Source organism: Xiphophorus hellerii, chromosome 24 (assembly GCF_003331165.1).
Source record: "Xiphophorus hellerii strain 12219 chromosome 24, Xiphophorus_hellerii-4.1, whole genome shotgun sequence".
Classification (NCBI taxonomy): domain Eukaryota; kingdom Metazoa; phylum Chordata; class Actinopteri; order Cyprinodontiformes; family Poeciliidae; genus Xiphophorus; species Xiphophorus hellerii.
The window spans coordinates 12,119,746-12,139,320 of record NC_045695.1 but is presented as its reverse complement, the minus strand read 5'-3'; positions in this window follow the sequence as shown (position 1 = coordinate 12,139,320).

The window sequence follows — 19,575 nt, the reverse complement described above, 5'->3', positions numbered from 1 at the left end:
ACTCTGACACCGGTCATACAGGGACCTGACAGCCCGTATCAAAGGGCCCGGTACCCATACTCCCGGAGAACCCCCCACAGGGCTCCCCGAGGGACACGGTCGAACGCCTTCTCCAAGTCCACAAAACACATGTAGACTAGTTGGGCGAACTCCCGTGCACCCTCCAGGACCCTGCAGGTAGCTGGTCCAGTGTTCCACGACCAGGACGAAAACCACACTGCTCTTCCTGAATCCGAGGTTCGACTGTCCGACGGATAGTTTCCAGCAGGCGGGTCGGAGACACAGTCCTGGAAAGGATCTGTGAGACTCCTAGGAGCCTGCGGTGGTCACGGTCTTCTGATGTCCGTTCCTCCCGCTGGAAGCCGCAGATTTCTGCCTCTGCTCTCAAGCTTCATCTGAATCTAGCCCTGCTTTTGTGGTCGCTATTTAATCTTATTTCGAAATTAAAATATCCAGGGTGGCACCCAATACCTCAAAGTCCCTGATTGGTACATTTTGATGAACGTTCTCCCAATTATCTGAAATAAATTTGATTTCTCTTCTTTACTTTCTTCATCCGGGGTCTGAATCTCTGTTTGGTCCATCTTTTCTTCGTCAGCCTTTAAATTTTCTTCCCTGGCTTTAAGTTTGTCCATCTTCAATTTAAGTCCAGCAATTTCTTGAGTGAGCTCTTCGTTCACCTTGCCAATCCAGTACAACTGTTGCGATTTCTCCTTCATTGAATTGTTAAAGTTTTTTTTATCGACCATTGTTCCCCATTTTACCTTCTTATTATGTGTTGACAGGGCTTTGCTTTCTGATTGTAATTGTTCAACTGTCGCTTTAGCCTCGTCCAATTCACTATTTAAAGTCTTGAATTGTTGCTTCAAATAATCATTTTTGTTGACCAGCCTTTCATTCTCTGTCTGCCAGGTATCTTTTTTCCTGGCATTCAGTCTCTCAATCTTCAGCCTCAGATTTTCGACAGTTTTCTGAAGCTTCTTGTTCTCTCCTGTAAGCTTCCGGCAGCTCTTCTCCAAACTTTCCACGTTCTCCAGCAATTCATTTCGTGCGCCATCGTTCAGTTTTGTTTGAGATTGAAGACTGCAAATGAATTTCTCTGTGGAACCTGGGAATACAAAGACAGGCGGCTGTGATGTCACAGACAGGATGAGTGACATCACAGCTTCACGTCAAAGCCACAAGAAGTCTGTTGGGTGAGGAGGGAGGGAGAGGGGGGCGGATGTTTTTTTTTTTAAACTTTATTCGCAGACACACTGTATAACGACAGAGTTATGCCTCATTTGTTCTGCCTCAAGAAAAAACAAATACAGATAAACATATTCAAGATAAAGAAAAAGCTAAGGGTTCATTTAAAGCAATACAGATTTTAATTGTTTTATTTTCTGTAGCTCTTTTTCTGTCATCTTCATGTCGAATCTTCACATTCAAAGACAAACTCCCAGGATTTTCTGGTTTTTATTCATTTTTATTTTCACAGATTGTGAGAACATCCCACCTTTAAATGGCTTGTTTTCCGATAGAGAAGAGACATTAAAAAAAAAATTAAGATAGGCAACAAGATTCTATGAAACAGTGTCATTGTTTTTATTGTTTTATACTTGTGCATATGTATTAATTGTTTTTATCTTGTAACCAGGTTGCTATGTATTGCAAATTTTTTGCTCAGGTCCCTCTTGAAAATGAGATCTAGATCTCAACGGGGTTTACCTGATTAAATAAAGGAATATGAATTACACCCATTGAGTAAATATGAATGCAGCAGCGCCCTCTGCTGTTTGACAAAGGTTAAAAAAACCCCCAAAAAACTACTTGCCGCATGTTTACGTTTATTAAGTGTTATGTCACCGAATATCTTACAAAACTCAAACTCTTATGCATCACTTTTTACACAAAGTGATGCATTTCAAACAGTTATTTTCATGATCCAATCAACTTCTATTCAGACACAAGAAAGTTCCTAACAAAGTTGATAAAATGTCAAATAAAAATGATTTTACAAATCCTTTAAACACTTTACTTTGAGCCATGATGGATGGTTTTGATGTTATTTGGATTTGCATTCATCTTTCACTTAGAAAATATCTGTATTTTTACAGACTCTGTGTGCTGATGACCACACCTATGCCAAAACAGCCGAGGCACAAAATGAGGTTAATTTTTAAAATTTACACATAACTAGTAATTTTGATTTGTATATCTTTATGTGCAAATGAGACTAAAACCCTAAATGGTTTAAAAAAATAATTATTGTAATTCATTATTTGGACAGCATTTTTTATACCATTAGAGATGGAAAGGATAATATACTGAGAGATATAAAGTGTTAATTATTGTTTAATGCTCTTCACCATGCAGGTACAAAGGATACCACCAATCTTACAGGTAAGATTTAGTCATAATCATATGTGTCATAGCCATTCTTCCGGTATGACAGTCTTGCAATGCACCAGGTTTTTTGTTTTGTTTGTTTGTTTGTTTTATTTTCAGATGCCTTTGAATGTTCTTGACGCTGTTCTCCAGGAGGTGATACCAGCACAGGGAGACTCAGCTTACCTCACCTTGGCATTGACATGCAAGACCTTTCAAGCCATTGTGTCTGACCCTGTTTTCAGGAAGAAGACTCACTTTGCTTGGCTGGATGGTAAGGACCTTTGACTTTTTTCACCCAAAACATGCGAAATTAGATTTTAACTACATGAAATCGATTTTTCATTAACAGGTGAGATCAACTGGGGCAAATTTTCAAAAACATTCAAGGCAGAAAACCGGATTCCTTTTGCGGTTGTAACATGTTCCTCCTGCAACCGGCAATATAAAGACTGCGTGGGCTTCACCGGCAATGGAAGACGAGGAGAGTACCCTGGTTACTACTGTGATGGCTGACCTGGACTTTGCCCTGAGTGCCAATACTGAATTCTAAGAGAATATAAGTTGCTTTCCACAATCTGTCACACATTTCAGTTGTCACACATTGTTTGTTTTTTTTGTGACATGCCATTTTAAATAATTTCTGATAAAGCACATTTACCTTTTGACTTGTGCAGTCATCCTTTTTAATAATGTGTTCTTTCAATATTATTTACATTTTTGAATGTTCCTTTTGTTGTAGCTCAGTTGATTTACATAATTTAGTTTTCATAGAAATGGTGCCGTTTCCACACAAAGTTACATTGTGGCTGTAATTTGTTGGAGAAAGTAGAACCAATAAAGTAGTTGTAAATATATTCTAACAGCGTTGTTTAACAATAGGATAACCTGTTTTAAAATTTTAATGCAAGCAAATCTAATAACTTGCAATATACTGTGTTTCCTATACATTTTGAACAATTACTGGAATTCAATACAAATTTTCTTTACAAACCTGACATACAGCCAAGTTGTTTATGTTTTAACAGTCAGAATCAACTTGGGCTTTTTTTGTAATAAAGCAGCACATACATCAAGCCGGACTTTATGAAGGGTGGAGGAGATGAGCCCGGCGCTGTTAGACTGGGATGGAGACACCTGATCAGGTGATTGGCTGAGCAGGTGAGATGAAGACAGTTATAGTTTAGAATTTACACACTGGTTTAATTTATGTAACCAGTGACTTTATTCAAAAAGGTTTTCATATAGAACAAAGATCATTCTCTCTGGCAGTTACCAGCGCAGTGTCTACTGCCGGGGTCCGAGCGCCAAAGATTATTTCTTGTCAAATAAACTTTATAAAACCTACTTTCTTTCTGTGTGAGTCTTTCCAGGCTGAAGCTACATTTAAAGTTTTAAATGAATCTCTTTGGGTTTTGCAACAATTGGATATTTAAGGGCTTTATTTTATGAATTGATTGCAATTGGTAGAATTGATATGGGATTTCTAAATGGAATAGTGGGACACCAATCAGTTTACTGGTTGAACTGGAGTCCTTATAGCAAACGTTTCCAATGAGACATTATGGTAAACAATGATAATAGCTGAGCCAGGTCACCTGCTACCAAAAATATTCTAGTTTTCTGAATGGCACTTGTTAGAAGTTCAAAAGTCCTTTGGTTTGTTTGTAAATTATATTCACAATGTGAATAATAAGAAAAATATTTGGCAAATAAACAACAAAAGTGCGCTGTGAATGGACGTACTAAGTTGGCCAAAATTGTTGACTAAATGTTTTACAGACCAAACCTCTTTTCCATCTAGTTCTTATTTAATAAGCCAGAGGCTATTATAGTTTAGATTGTAACTTATTTATTTTAAGAGTACCATTCACAACATCAAAATATATTATTTGAACTTCATTTGTTTATATCTGTTTTCTTAATCTGCGATGGACTGGCGATCTGTCCAGGGTCAGCAGCCCTCATGACCCACTATAGGGATAATTCATGATAATTAATGGATGGATAAATGTGCTCTTAATGTAATGTACATTTGTCTCCAAAATATTGATTTGATTTATGTTTTATTACTTTTGTTTGAGATAGATTGGGTGTAAGGATAGATAAATACATCTCCATAATGTTTCCTTATTGTTGCTTATTCTAGATTGTTTGTTACTAATATAATTTTAAATAAAGATTTAATAAAGATTTGGAAATAAAAAAGTGACTTACCACGTGACAGACATACCACGTGACATATCACGTTTTGTAGCCATTTCTTTACTATTTAATTTGTATTTTTAATGTTGAAAGTCTTCTTGGGTGTTTTAAAAGGCGTTGTCAAATAAAATACGTTATTATTAGTATAATTATTATAACACGGTCGGTACAGGAAATAGTGTCACTAGCGCCCCCTTCATTTCCGGAATGAAATAGTCCCATTTCCATATAAGGTATGAGACTGACAGTGGTCCGTCCCCGCCCCATTCTGTTTGCTGCAGCGAGGTGTACTTGATTCTGTTTGCTGCAGCGAGGTGTACTTGATTCTGTTTGCTGCAGCGAGGTGTACTTGCACTGTCCCCCTGCTGAGTTTACACCGCGGAGAGGCAGGAGGGAAGTCAGACACAAGGTGAGAAACCTCTTCCGGATACGAGTTTCAAAATAAAATAGAAGAAATATGTGAGGCAAATGTTTTTTCGTGTTTTTATTTTTGCTTTAATTCCCTCACCTAAATGTTTAAGACTATCATATAACCCGAGTATATGCGGAAAGGCAGATAAAGCTTTCCAAACCATCTAGAGCTTACTTGCTGACTATAGCTAGATTTGCTACTTTTGTTTGGCCAGATTTTTGGATGCAGTTTCACTAACAACATTCAGCCCCTCCACCACATAATTCAGAATAATAATAATAAAAAAACGTTGAGAAAAAAAGTCATTAAGTGTAATTTTTTTTAAAAAATCCGCCATTAAGATAATCTGGATTTGGACAACTTGCCATAGTTAATAATAATAATAATAATAATAATAATAATAATAATAATTTGTGCTTTCCACCATCCGACCTTAACAGTCGGAGAAACAAGACATTTTAGACCTTTGATGGTGATTTTATGTTTTTATTTTAGATATAAAAGGGAAAAAAATAATAAAATTACATTCGAGTCTGTGCATATTTTTTTAAATATTTTATACTGGCTATTTCAGGTAAATTATTGAAGCTAACAAGTACAAACACACGTCTCCCAGCGATAGTTCTATTTTCCTTTTTGGTGGTTTTATTTTTGAAGACATCCGCTTCGTCCCGTCTTTTCCCTCGTGGCAGATTTCTCCTTGATATACTGACAAAAGACAGGTAGATTCTGGGTCCAAGTGATGCTTTTATGGGCTATTTGTTATTGTAAACGATGACGTCATTAGCTGACATCAACAAGATGAGGCTGCTGCAGGTTTTTTGCACCTTCTGTGTTTTTTTTAAATCTTGTTTTTGTTCCCAGTTTTTTTCTCATGTCATTTTCAAATTAGGACAGAAAAATCCTCACTTCTATAAGTGAGCCTGGTGCTGGAAATTCGACACGATTCGCTTTTAAATATGCGAATCGTACTCAGAAGCATCAACTCAGCTTCTGAGTTGATGCTGTAAGAACTGAAAAACTCCCAACAAGTTTTAAAAGTGTAATATATAGCCCCAAGTGGAGCAGAAACACATTAATCTGATTGATTTAAAAACACAGCGTTTTATCAGTCCGGTGTCTAATGCAGCACTCTGTGTCAACATGACAAAGTTCTGGTCTGGACAAACGAGTTCAGGGAATCCTGGAGGTTTCTGGAGAAATTCTTCATCTTGTCAGAGAGTCTGGCGTTTACCAGCGAAACATGAATGCGCCACCAGCAGACATGGAGGGCGAGGTTTCCAGCGGGAGCGTGTCGGCTGGTTTGAGTCGAGTCCAGGTTCTGGTTCAGATCTGAACTCGCTGCAGTTTGGGTTCTGATGGAGCTTCAGCGGCTTCTCCAGACGCGAAAAGTTTCTGAAGAACAAAAAACATTGCAGAACAGAAGTGAGATTCAACAAACTCTGAGTTTCTTCAGGAAGTCAGGGTTCAGTAATGTGAACGGAACACTTTACTGCACTTTATTCTAACATTTCTGTGAGCAGGTCAGTGTGTTTCTTTGTGTGTGTGTGTGTGTGTGTGTCTCTCCTACAGGTCAGTTCATGTTAAAACCAACAGATTTTAAAAGGCGTTTAGCTAGACCAGGGGTCGGCAACCAATGGCTCCGGAGCCACGTGTGGCTCTTTCATCCTTTTGTTGTGGCTCCCAGTGACTTTGGGAAGTAGAATATTTTATTAAAATTAAATCATTAAAAAATTATAAATTAAAATCATTTTTAAATAAATGTCTAAATCTGAAGATTATGGTAAACTTGTAACATTAAAACAAAAGTTTTGAACATTTTTAGCACCCAAATATACGTCATGTCCGCCGATGTGCGACAGGCATTCCTGGCGAACCCCACATGTCTGGCAGACCGCATTTTTTTAGTGCACTGATTTATTGATTTATTTTGATCCTTGCCTGGAAGATACATCATGAATAAATCCAAGAAAAGGAAACATTCTGAAGATGGCAGAACATTTAATGCTACGTGGACAGATCATTTTGCTTTCACCGCTGATGAAACTGGTTCACCTTCTGCTTAATATGTGGCGAAAGACTGGCAAACAACAAGAAGTCAAATGTTGAAAAACATTTCAAGAGCAAACGCTCTGTCTTTGCTAAAAAAATATCCCGAGGGAGAGGAGAGAAAAAAGGCCGTTTCGGAGCTGATGCGAAAGGCTGAAGCGTACGGAGGCCCCTAGGGGACATGGGGATTTTTTTTCTATTGCGTTCCCTCGCAATACTGTACTGGTCAGTTATGCAGCATAATTGAACACTGCAAGCCTTTCTTACGGTGGGCGCCGTATTTTCTGCTTCAATATAAGGTTATGTGAGGTTTTTCCATGAATGTTAGAATCTTTTTGTGAAATATCTGAAGTTTTATATCTTTCTTTAGGATAGAAAGGCACCACAAACCTACGATATAAACAGAAACCTTCCGTAAGAAAGAAATAAAAATACATCCTAATTTGGACTATTTCTGAGTTATTATCGCGGGTAATAAATAATCTGACAGTTTTGATTGTGTCTCTGTTGTGTTCGTATCTGAATGGTTTAAAGAGCTGCTTTCAGTGCCGCTCCATCTTCGCCTTAACAGACATAAACATGCAGTAAAAAATAAATCGATTTTCAATCAGTGTTTTGCACCAAACAGTTAATAATAATAAACAAGTTTTCACTGAGGCTCTGTAAGAGCCATATGAATGAAATAAGTAATTATTGATATGACAGGAGCAGGAGGCTTTGACACTTAGGTGTGTCGACGTGGGAGTGACGTCACCAGGTATGAATGGGAAGGATACTGGCTTTGTGTGTATTAGGAAGCGGTGAGCGGTCAGTCCTTGCAAAAGTTTGGAGCAACTTCAGATAATCATCAAAATGGAATAAATCGATAATTGTGACAGAACAAAGAAAAGGTTTGGAGTTGATTGATACACAGACAGATGAGATTCCCCGAGTTAACCCAGTGCGGCCCTTTACCATCATTAGTTTGTCGTGTTTTTAATAATAAAAACTTAATAGTAAAAACTGTTTGGTGCAAAACACTGATAGAAAATCAATTTTTTTACTGCATGTTTATGTCTGTTAAGGCGAAGATGGAGCGGCACTGAAAGCAGCTCTTTAAACCATTCAGACTACGAACACAACAGAGACACAATCAAAACTGTCAGATGATTTATTACCCGCGATAATAATTCAGAAATAGTCCAAATAGTTTGGATCTATTTTTATTTCTTTCCTACTTACGGAAACATAGTATCGGTTTTTGTACATGGCATATAGGTTTTATATATATGACGTCAAAATGGGTTGTGGCTCCAAGTGCTTTCTTTTTATTGGGAGGCGGTCCCAAATGGCTCTTTGAGTAGAAAAGGTTGCCGACCCCTGAGCTAGACCTTATTATTACCTGTTATTATTATAGTTATTATTATCGGTTACTTTCTGAAAGATGTGAAACAGAATATAGAAACAATAAGTTGTGTATTGAATAATGTTTAAAACTTGTGCTGAAATGTGGCTTTTTCATCCATGATTCTTGTCATTGTTGTTTGGACGCCGAACGTCATCTTAGCATTTGCTTGCTAAATGGATCATTATCAGCTGCGACCGCAAGAGGGCGGTAGAGGACCAAAAAGAAAATCATCTTTGTTCATTACAGTGGGCTCTTTGCACCTGCCGCGCTGACTTCACAACGCAAATGCGGCTCTTGTTTTCCGCTTTGAGTTCTCATGACAGCTAGAAAAGACAAAGTGTTGTTTCAGACGAAAATAAAACCATACTATGAACATTGCTTTCTTCACACAGCGAAGTTTCCAGCCTTCACTTGACTCCGGATCAACTTCTTCAGCCTAATGAACAAGGTAAAGGAGCCTCCTGAGTTTCTGTCCAAAACAAATAATCCTACAGTATTTATTGTTGTCAAAGGCGTGTGGTCTAATGTTGATAAAGATTTTATTAATTTCTTGATTAAAAATGAAAAGAATTACCTGATGTTCTATATGATTGTTTTAATAGGAAACTCCATCTGAAATAGATTTTTATTCACCGGACGAATAGAATAGCCATATTCTTTTAGAGGAAGCAATGGGTGATGGGAAATCCCCATGGAGATGGAATAAAAATCCTGTGGTCTTCCAGACATGAAGAGGCCCTGGCATGGTGTTAAACTTTTATATGAAACCCTACTTTGTTATATTTGTACAAGTTCAATCACGTAAGAAATCGGTTGCTTGTTTGGAACTGTGGTTTGTGTCTATGCTTTGAAAAACATTGACCCTGGATTCAAGTCCAAGCAAAACCTACGTAGCGGTATTTGTACAAGTTTGAATCGATGAGTTGTCAGTTGCTTGGTTGGCACTATGGATAGAGTCTGTGTTTTGGGCACATGCATCCTGGGTTTGAGTCCAGCTTATTACCTGGTATCTGAATTTTTTTAAGCCAAACCTATGTAGTGGTATTTGTAGAAGTTTTAATGCATTAATTGTCAATTGCTTGGTTGGCACAATGGATAGCGTCTGTGCTTTGGACACGTGCATCCTGGGTTCGAGTCCAGCTTATTACCTGGTATCAGACTTTTTCTTAAGCCAAACCTATGTGGTGGTATTTGTAGAAGTCTGAATGCATAAGTTGCCAATTGCTTGGTTGGCACAATGGATATTGTCTGTGCTTTGGACACGTACATCCTGGGTTCGAGTCCAGGTCACTGCATTGTTTTTCTTTTGGATCTTATGTCAAGCAGCATAGTATTTGTAGACGTTTGAGCGATGCATGTGTTGGGCTCTCTGGTGGCACAGTGGTTTGAGTCTTTGCATGTGGCCCAGTTAACCCGGGTTCAAGACTCGTGCCTGCACAGAGTGAGTGAGTGAGTGTTGGTTCCCCTTTTAGTGACCCTGGGGGTCTCTCCCCCTACTTGGAGTTGAGTGAGGGTCACCTCTCTCTCTGCCTAGCTTGAGTGAGTGACCCTGGGGTCCACTCGTTACCTGTTATCATAATTTTGTAAGCAAAACCAGCTTAGTGGTACTTGTACAAGTTCGAATCGATCAGTTTTCAGTTGCTTGGATGGCACAATGGATAGTGTCTGTGCTTTGGACGCATGAATCCTGTGTTCGAGTCCAGCTCGTTACCTGTTATCATAATTTTGTAAGCAAAATCCGCTTAATGGTACTTGTACAAGTGTGATATTATTTTAAAACAATGTGGTTGCAAGGAAGTAAATTTGGTAAGACTTTATTTGAAGGGGTGCATGTAAAAAGAACATAGGATTCTTTATAAATGTTGAATTAGGTTTGAATTAGGTCCGCTGTATTTTATATTTCTGTTTTTTTGTAAATGTTTTTGTAGCGATCTGGAAAGGTAATGTCCTGTTCTGCAGTGCCGGGGGGCCAGACGGGTGTAAAGATAATTTTCTGGACCCGGACTCAGACCTCAGAGACGCAGAGTGATGGATCCTCTGGGGAGTCAGAGGCAGGAGGCTTAAATGAAGTGAGCTCTGCTACGTGAGCGCTGAGGATTAGAACAAGCAGAAACTATTATTAGTGGTTTATTGTGTTGCTGAGCAGAAACTTGGTGCAGCTTTGGCTATTTTATAAAAGTCTTTATAGATAAAACTGAATCTGATCAACTTGAAAATCTTTATTAATTTAATGAAATAGTAATGGAAAAAAAATCTTGAAATGTTTAAACATAAATAATCTTTACACTGAAATGTGAACTGGTTGTTATTTTCCATTTATTTCCTGGTAGTGATGATCAGACAGGATTCTTCTCATTAGCAACACACCTCTGCTGTGAGAGGGGGCGGAGCCTCAGGTGGGTCCGGTTCAAGTTCTGGAGAATCGGGTCCAGTTCGTTCCGACTCGGTTTGTGTGAACAGAAGGAGAAGCAAAGATCTGATCAGGTGAGTTTTAACTCCACATTCTTCTGGTTTCCAGTCCTGACTGGGTTTTCTCTCTTTGAGCTGCTGGACAGAACCAGAACCAGAACTGGGCCTGGTTCTGGTTCTGGTTCTGGTTTTGGTTATGATGCAGAGCTGCAGCACCTGGTTTCAATCAGGAACTCTGATTTTCTCTGAGTTTTCATCTGTAACCCAGACAACAAGCTGAGTTTGCTCCCAGTTTGGAGTCAAACTGGTACCAGTAGGTCCTGAGTGTTTGTGGCCCGGCTGAGATATCTGGGTTTCTGATTGGTGGATGGAAAATATTTCAATATGAAGTCTATAATTTATTGATCAGAGAGGATTTCTCTGGGCTTTTATCAGTAGAAAATCCAGATTGAATCAGACATTTTGGATCAAATGCGTTACTTTATGGACTTTCTTTAATATGGAAAACTTGACCTCTTTCTGACCATCGCTCCATTTCTGAGTCTTTCCGGTTTTAAATGTTTGCTCATTAGAAAATCATAAAATTGTTGGTTGAATCACAGCAATAATTTCCACAGCTGTTTGCCAACTTGCTAGGAAAGTTGTTTTATGTATTTTATATTTGAGTCACTGAATACAATCACGGACATTTCAAATATCCATGTTTTTCCTTTACTCTGATTTTGTTTTAATGAGGAAAATCAAAGTCCCTGGTGAACTAATGAATGAAACGTATTCATACCCCTTTAAATTTCTCACTCTGTTTCATTGCAGTCATTTGCTAATCTCAGAAAAGTTCATATTTCTTATGTTTCTTCTCATAACTTAACTTAATAAGCATTAGCTACAATAATGCAGAAAACATCTACCGTGCAAGCAAGAAAAACGATTTACACCGCACGCTGAATTGAAGATGAAGACTGAATTGAACTTTGTATACTTCTTTGACTGCCATCAGGGAATCAATGTTTAAAGTGTCTGAATGGTTCTCCAACATGTTGGTAGGTGGTACAAGTCAAAGTAGCGTCTTTGTGACTGGTAGGACTATAGATGTCTCAGCAAAAAACATTTCCTAAACCATTGCACTGCCCCCACCAGCTGACCTTCTCTCCGTAGTGCAGAGTGTAATGCACACCCACCAGATCAACGTGACTCAAAAACCCAGGATGCTTTCTTTGATTGCTGTTTTTTGCTATGCTCATGTGTCCATTGTTGTTTGCCAATAGACAGGGGTCATCAGGTGTCTTCTAACTGGTCTTTTGCTATGCAAACCAGCCTTCACTTTGCCAACAATCACTTTATTGCTTATATGCCATTGTTTCTGTGGATCCCTTTTGTGAAAAACATATCACTACAGAGTAGGAACACCCAAAAAGAGCAGCGACTTTTACAGTTTCAGCTGTTTTCCATTGGCACACATTCCTTAAGATAAAGACCCAACCTATCTATTCATATCCGCTATCAATTGTCTTAACAAGACAATTGAAAGCATTTTTTCTAGACAGGTTGACTGTTCCACTATACCAGTAATGCTGCAAATTATTTGGTGTTGGTTTGCATTTATGTAGGCCTTTGGTATGTATAGGAAGAAGTGTTGTGGTCAGCAGTAAATTTAGGTCAAGAGTGTGTGTGTATGCATCGTTTCCCCCAAGAGGAACAGTATGCAAACCCTTAGTCACCACTGCAGATCTAAAAGGAAGCTAAACTTCATCTTTCATTCCTCGAGATAGTGACAGTTCTTTGCTGGAGAATGTTTATTCTTTTAAATTCATATATTAAGTTTATTTTAATCAAAACTTAAAAAGAACAGTGCAAATCAGTGTTAATTTTGAAGACTATTAATTTAATTCCTTTAACCCTCCTGTTATGTTCGTTTCTAGGGTACAGCAAAAATGTTCGTGGGTCAATTTGACCCAGGGAGTGTTTAATCATGCAATAGTGTCAGAAACCAAAAAATTCCTCCAAAACATTTTTGTATCTGATTATTAACTCCAATACTAACCATTTCAATCAATATTTGTGCAATGATGTTTTATTATTTCTCAGAAATTAAGGATCAATGACGACAACCTGCTCATTTACTCATTTGGACATAAAAAATGGAATTTTAGATTAGAGTTAGATTAGTTCAAAGTGCTTTACATCATTACAAACACAGAATCACAATGCAATATAGAAGTCAAGTTACATCAATAAATTTGTAATTGATTACATTTCAAATACAGTTCTAAACAGGTAGGTTTTCAGTTGAGATTTAAAAGAAGTCAGTGTTTCAGCTGTTTTACAGTTTTCTGGAAGTTTGTTCCAAATTTGTGGTGCATAGATACTGAAAGCTGCTTCTCGTTTGGTTCTGGGGATGCAGAGCAGAACCAGAACCGGAAGACCTGAGAGGTCTGGAAGGTTGATACAATAACAGCAGATCTTTAATGTATTGTGGTGCTGAGCCGTTCCGTGATTTATAAACTAGCAACAGTATTTTAAAGTCTATTCTTTGAGCTACAGGGAGCCAGTGGAGGGACTTTAAAACTGGTGTTATGTGCTCTATCTTCCTGGTTTTAGTGAGAACGCCAGCAGCAGCATTCTGGATCAGCTGCAGCTGTTTGATTTGTTGGACAGACCTGTGAAGACGCTGTTGCAATAATCAATACGACTGAAGATAAACGCATGGATGAGTTTCTCTAGATCTGGCTGAGACATTAGTCCTTTAATCCTGGAAATGTTCTTCAGGTGATAGAAGGCCGACTTTGTAACTGTCTTTATGTGGCTCTGGAGGTTCAGGTCAGAGTCCATCACTACTCCCAGGTTTCGGGCTGATCGCTGGTTTTCAGTTGTAATAACTGAAGCTGTGCATTGACTCTAGATCTATAACTCTACATCTATGACTCTAGATCGTTCCTCTTTAGGTCCAAAAATAACTTCAGTTTTGTTTCTGTTCAGCTGGAGAAAGTTTTGGCACATCCACACATTTATCTGTTCTAAGCATCTGTTCAGTGATTGGATGGGGTCAAAGGTCACCTGGTGGCATCGTAATGTAGAGCTGTGTGTCATCTGCATAGTTATGGTAGCTAATATTTCCTGTTATAACCTGAGCTAGTGGGAGCATATAAATATTGAATAAAAGGGGTCCTAGGATTGAACCTTGGGGTACCCCACATGTGACCTTTGACCTCTTTGATGAAAAGTTTTCAATTGAAACCAAGAAATCCCTGTTCTTTATGTAGGATTCAAACCAGTTAAGCACTGGACCGGAGAGTCCGACCCAACTCTCCAGTCTATTCAGTAATATGTCATGGTCAACAGTGTCAAAAGCTGCACTGAGGTCCAACAGAACCAGCACTGTGGTTCTGCCACAGTCCGTATTTATATGGATGTCATTGAACACTTTTACGAGGGCGGTCTCTGTGCTGTGGTAACCATGGAAACCAGACTGGAAGGAGTCAAAGAGGTTGGTTGTCATGATGGGTGCGTTTTTCAAGCCCACATGCAGAACATCACACAGGAGAGCAATGTGAAAATAAAGATACATTTATTGAAAACACTGCTGGCAGGAATAGTTGGCTCGGGTCGGGTCCAGGGAGAGAGGCTGGTTCAGGGAACAACAGTTCACTAGAGAGGCAGAGGGAGGTGATGAGTTCAGGTTTGTAGGAAATGACAACGTTAAGAGTGAAGGGGCAGATCTTACTTGTGATCGGCAGGTTAGAGAAGTGAGAGGGTAACTGCAGCGTCCGGGGTTTTAGTTCTCAGAGGTTCCAGGTGGTCGTCTTGTCTGACAGCGGGGATCCAGGAGGCAAAGGGAGTACGTCGGAGGGCGGACAGGTAGGCTCAGGATCAGCGGTTGTAGAGGAGCCAGGAGGAAACACCTGGAGGCAGGAGAAGCAACTGTGGCGAGACTAGGTTGAAATCAGGAATATTGGGCAATTTAAATTTCTGAACCCAATTAGGTTGTTCCACAGCGCCACCCTGGGAATTTCACCCAGAGAATATTACCTCTTCTTTTTTTTAAAGCACACAGGTTCGGTTATGCATAAATTGAAACATCTGAGGCAATTTCAAATATACAAACAGCTATTTATTAAATTCTTTAAAAACTCTTTTTAAAACCAGTTCTTTACAACAAAAAAACTAAGGAAAGAGAAGAAACAACAGTAGCTGAGGTCACCGGCAGAAGGGGCCACTATAGGGACGGCATCCACCAAACACAGCAAACAAAAAAAACCGTAAAAGCACCAGACGCAGTGAGACAACCCAAACTCAGGAATCACGGCACACAAAAGAGGGAGACACCGTCACCACACCAGCACCGCCACCGGACCTCAGCAACTGCAAACAAAAGAAAAACAGTTAACAAATACAACAACCTTAAACTTAATACAACAAAAGAAAAACAATATCAGCCCAAAGAAATAAACAATTATCTAAAGGAACCGAAGGGCTGGAAACTAATAAAGAAAAAAATAGAAAATCCAAGTTGAAGATTAAGATCCGGTGTGGCTCTGGTCACGCCACAGCAGGAGGCGAGCTCGGCGCGCCGATGCCACACCCCAAACACCGCTTCAATGAAGGCGTGTAGGCGCCACCACAGTCCGAGTTTGACTGATGACGTGCAAAATCCGGGATCCAAAAGAGCAGCAATGGTTCGAATATGGGGAGACCTATGAAAGTTAATCATTTAGACAGAACTGCAACAAACTGGAGCTTACAATGAGCGTTAATTATTTACCTGTCAATCCAGGCAAAACGCACACACACACTCGCTGAACGAGGAAGCAGAGGAGAGCAGCACAATAGCGTTTCACCTACAATCATACTTAAATTTAGATTTTCTAACAAAGATCAGCAATAGTGCAGGGAGAGAGGAAACCTACCACCAGGGAATCAAAGCAGCATGCACCACACTTGGCGATATGTTGCCTTTTTTTTACCGCCGGAACCCAAGAGACGCGGGCCACACAGTGGATGATGAGGAAGACACATGTCTGACTGGGCACAGCGGCCGCTTATATACCCCGCCCACTTTACCCAACCGGAGCGTCACACCTGGAAACTATTTGTATAGGAATATGTATATTTCTATACCACTACACAACAAAGAAAACTTTCACTAGGAGCAGATCAACAAGGCAAACCAGAAGCAAGCTTCTAGGGGCTCAGAGGTACCGTGACTGGCTAACACTCAGGCGCCGAAGGACTGGCAGTCAGCTCCTCTTGAACATCTCGCTGATGAGCCAAAACTCGCATCAGGTGTGGGATGACGTCATCCACGCCCTCCGACGGAATGGTAAAGGCGCCATCTAGTGGTGGAGAAAAACGAGTGCATGCACAAAAACTCCACAAAGGAGCTAAAAGACCCCGGAACATGACATTGGTTATAGTTAGGAAGCTAGTTAATTGTTTACACACAGCTTTTTCAATAACTTTGCTGATGAATGGGAGGTCAAAGGTCGGCCTGTAATTCTGCATTAGTGATTTGTCCAGATTGTTCTTTTTTATCAGTGGTTTGATTACTGCTGTTTTCAAAGCCTGGGGGAAAACGCCTGATGAGAGCGATGAGTTTACTATTTGGATCAGATCAGCAGCAATAACAGGAAGGACTTTCTTAAAGAAATGTGAGGGTAAAACATCCAGACAGCAGGAACTGGAGCTTAGTTTACTTATAATTTCCTGTAGGGTTTTATAATTAAGTAGTTGAAATTGGGTCATTTTTCCTGTATTTGTTTTATTTGGTCACAGCATTGGTACTGACTTTATAGTGGATGTACAGATTAATCCTCTGATTTTTTTAATTTTCTCTGAAAAGAAGCTGGAAAACTGGTTGCAGGCGGCAATACATTGGAATTCAGGTGGTAACGTCACAGGAGGGTTTGTGATTCTGTCAACTGTTGCAAATAAAGCTCGAGCATTGTTAATGTTTTTGTTTATGACATCTGCAAAGAAAGCCTCTCTTGCATGTTTTAGTGTTAAATGATAGTTACGTAGTCTTTCTTTATAGATGTCACAATGAACGTGGAGTTGAGTTTTACGCCATTTTCGTTCTGCCCTGCGGCAGAGTTGTCTTGCAGATCTAACTGTTTGTGTATTTCTCCATGGAGATTTCTTTTTACCAGACAAAACCTTCATTTTAATTGGGGCAATGGAATCAATAATATCTGAGACTTTAGACTGAAAATCATTTACCAACTTATCTACATCATTACAGCTTAAGGGTGAGGAAGAAGAGTAGATTTGATTAAAAGTTTCTGCTGTGTTGTCAGTGAGAGAACGTTTTGTGATGGTTGCTGTTTGTCCAAGTGGGTTAAAAGATAAAGAACTTTCAAAGATAACAGGAAGTGATCCGACAGGGCGACATCAGTTACAGAGAGATTGGAAATATTCACACCCTTACTGATAACCAGGTCCAGTGTGTGTCCTTGAGTGTGTGTTGCTTGTTTGACATGTTGTGTTAGACCAAAAGCCTCTAAAATATTAGCGAGCTTTTTTGCCCCTCTGTCTTGGGGGTTGTCAACATGAATGTTGAAATCACCAACAATTATTAAACAGTCATAATCAATACATATAAGAGATAGAAGTTCATTCAAGTCAGTAAAGAAATTTTCCATAAAAGTTGGAGTTTTGTATAGAGTTACTGTCAAAGTTCGTTTGTGGCCTTTAACCTCAATTCCAAGATACTCAAAAGAGGTGAAGTGACCCAAAGAGATTTTACTACTATTTATGGTATTCTTAAATATTGAAGCCACCCTAACCCTCGTTTTTTCGTTTTTTGTGTTTTCTATTCTCACTGAAGAAATTGTAGTTAGGAGGCGCAGATTCAATTAGTACGATCGATTCATTATTATCATTCAACAATGTTTCTGTCAGAAACATAACATCGATGTCATGCTCAGTGATGAAATCATTAATTAATAGAGCTTTAGCACAGAGAGATCTTGTATTTAAAAGAGTTTAAGTGACTTGGAGGCCAAGAAATCTTCAGTCTGAGGTTCCTTTAGGAAGGGGATCAGTCTGATGTTTGAATTATGTCCCCTGTATTTTATGTTTCTGTTTCTTGTAAATTTTCTTGTAGTTATCCGGACAGGTAATGTCCTGTTCTGCAGTGCCAGGGGGCCAGACACATTCTGGAGCAAGAAGGGTGTAAAGATAAAGTCTGGACCCCGGCCTCAGACCTCAGAAACGCAGAGTGATGGATCCTCTGGGACGTTAGAGTCAGGTGGCTTAAATGAAGTGAGGTCTGCTACGTGAGCGCTGAGGAGAGACGTCCCAAGTAAAACTTGTTGATTCATTCCATCTGTAAATTTAAGAAACTCCGGTCCAGAAGACATTTCTCCATGTGTATCTTGTGAATCCTGTGAATGAGAGGGTGAGCAGAGAGGGAGGGGAGAAGGAGGACGGGAACCAGTCGCTCCGTCTCCAGTCGATGTATCAACTTGTTTTTGTTCCTGATAAGGTTTCTTCCTAGTCAGAAATCCTTGAGCCTGTTCTTCTGAAGCGATGATCACGTTGCTGTCCTTGTTGATAAAGTGAAAAAGATTTGCAGTGAGCAGCTTTATCCCATGTTTATTAAGATTGCGTCCACTTCTTCCAAAAAGGTGAAAGCGCTGCCAATAGATCCAGAGGTTATCGATGAAGATCACTGAGCTGGCAGAGCAGCTTTTAATCAGCCATTTGTTTATCATGTCCAGCCTGGAGTGTTTTTCGTCTCCCCATTGAGGTGATGGAATTGGACCACTGAGAAATAACTTCATTTTTAACTTTCCCATAGTTTTCAGAAGGATATTAAAGTCCTTTTTCAGAATCTCAGATTTCTGCTTTGCCAGATCGTTGGCTCCAACATGCACAACTGAGGACTCAATATCTGGCTGATCAGCGGTTAGCGAGAGAACTTTACGAGTTAACCCTCCTGTTATGTTCCGGGTCAAATTGACCCGTTTTAAAATTTACAAATTAAAAAAAAAATAATAGAAGCATTATTTTTGCATGAAACGTTTTCTATTTGTCTTAATAGGTGCACTCTAGACATAAGTTGAAAATTTATTCATTTTACACATTTGTACCAAACCCTAGGTCTACTTTTTACATCGATACTGTTCGGGTCAATTTGACCCGGCAGTCAGGTTAAAGTGCAAAAAAAGATTTTATAATGTCCAATTTTATATGTTTCCTTGCAGTTATGAACCATATTTCACCACACACACACTCACACACAAACACACGCAAACACACACACACAAGCCCACTTTCTCACTATTCTCTTTACTTCACTAGGAAACTGCGAGAAAGCAGGTGTTCACACAACCTTTGACGGGAATCTTTTCTGTTCCTGTGGACAAACTCCACCCACACTGAGTGGACACTCAGCAGAAGTGGAGAAAAACATAAATACTCTCTGCATGACTCATTTATCTTGATTTTAATCAGCGGGTCAATTTGACCCAGAACAGTATGTGTGTCTCAAGTTCAATTATAAAGATCACCCTTTGGTAAAAAAAAAAAGTATAATATAAAATAATTTACCAAAGGTCAACTTCAAGGAAATTATTGTTTTTTTGTGTCTAGGTTTTTTTCAGTGGACATTAAAAATCAAAATTCCATTTTTTATGTCCAAATGAGTAAATGAACAGGTTGTCGTCATTGATCCTTAATTTCTGAGAAATAATAAAACATCATTGCACAAATATTGATTGAAATGGTTAGTATTGGAGTTAATAAT